Source organism: Plecotus auritus, assembly GCF_963455305.1.
Source record: "Plecotus auritus genome assembly, chromosome: 2".
Classification (NCBI taxonomy): domain Eukaryota; kingdom Metazoa; phylum Chordata; class Mammalia; order Chiroptera; family Vespertilionidae; genus Plecotus; species Plecotus auritus.
In genome coordinates this window covers 91846679-91848437 of record NC_137771.1, presented here as the reverse complement: position 1 = coordinate 91848437, position 1759 = coordinate 91846679, and positions in this window count along the sequence as shown.

Here is a 1759-nt window from a genome sequence, read left to right as displayed (position 1 = left end):
GGTCAGGGAGGTAAGAGGACATCTTGGTAACTGTGGCCCTGACGGTTAAGAGCAGAGATGTTTCCAAGGAAGGGAGTGAGCAGTTGTTTCAAATGTGCTGATATGTCTTGGTTTGGCCTACACTATCCTCGTTTATACCTACAGACTTGGTGCAATCATTACTAGCGCCCCATTCACTCTCAAATGTGTCCCATTATCCTACTGACAGGCCAGGTGTGATAAGCATTAACACTGATCTATGGATTTGGCAATGTGTAGATCACCAGTGACCTTGATCATGGTGGTCTGGGTGCAGACACGGCAGTAACAATCTGACTGAAGTGGTTTCAAGAGGGACAGGGAGAGAAGAATTGGAAACAATGAGTATAAACAACATGTCCAGGAACTTCTCTTGTCAAGAAAAGGCAAGGAGAGCAACAGAAATTAGAGGGGAGAATGCAGCCAAGAGGGTTGTTTCTTTTTTAATATGAAAAAAACAAACCAGCACACTTCCAGGCTGATGAGGCTGATCCAGAAAAGAAGAAAACATTGATGTGGTGGGAGAGAGAAGGGAGGCTTTCTGGGGCTATGTGCCTGAGTGAGCGTGGGGGATGTCACTAGGTCCATAGGAGGCAGGTTGGCCGGCTTCAGGAACAGAGACAGTTGTCTGTAATAAGAGAAGGGCAGGCACAGTGGGTGAGTATAGATCCAGAGAGGTGGGTAGATGTAGTTGGTGGTGGGAGGTTATATGGGCCTTTTTCTGGTTGCTTCCATTTGGTCATCATAATGGGAAGCAATAACATGTGCTAAGACTGAAGACGGGGGAAGAGGATTGGAGTTTGGGGAGGGAAGTAAAGGTCTGCAATAGCAGTCTAGAAAAGGAGAGAGTGAATGCACCAGGGCAGGTATGATTGCCTGGTGGCTTTGACGGCCTACTTGAAGTCAATGTGACATGCCTTGTTTTTCTCCAGGTATGTTCTATTGTGTGATATCGCCCCAGAGTAGGCAAAGTGTTGGATTTAGCCAAGTGAAGTAGCAAAGGCAGAGAGAGGCAACAGAGAAGAGTGTATGTAGGGGAGAAATTATTGTACTTGACCAGGGGATTTAAGCTGGCTAAATTAATGAAACATTTTTTTTTTAAATCCTCACCCGAGGAATGAGGATATTTTTTCCACTGATTTTTAGAGAGAGTGGAAGGGAAGGGGAAGAAGGAGAGAGGGAGAGAGGGAGAGAGGGAGAGAGGGAGAGGTGGAGAGAGGGAGAGAGGGAAAGGGGGGGAGAGAGAGAGAGGAGAGAGAGAGAGGAGAAAGAGAGAGAGAGAGAGAGAGAGAGAGAGAGGGAGAGAGAGAGAAAGGAATATCGATATGAGAGAGACACATCAATCGGTTGCCTACCGCATGCGCCCTGACTAGGGGCAGGGATCTAACCTGCAACCCAGGTACATGCCCTTGACTAGGAATTGAACCCATGACCCTCCAGTGCACAGGCTGATGTTCTAATCGAGTCACTCATCTCTGCATCTCTACTCTGCTGGGCATGCTGGTTTCGTTACTGCTCCTGCTAGATGTTGCATTCATTTTCAACTCTTTTCCTCCTTTGCTCATGCCATACTGCTTGTCAAAATTCAACCCACTATACGTACCAAGCTGCAATAGTGCTTATTACAAGGAAAGGAGTGGATCTGCCTAAGACCAAAGCTGGAGTGGGAAAACAAAGACCCATTCTTTCCCCCTCCCCACCACCAGGCTAGCAAACACCAAATAATAAGCGAGAAATCTGC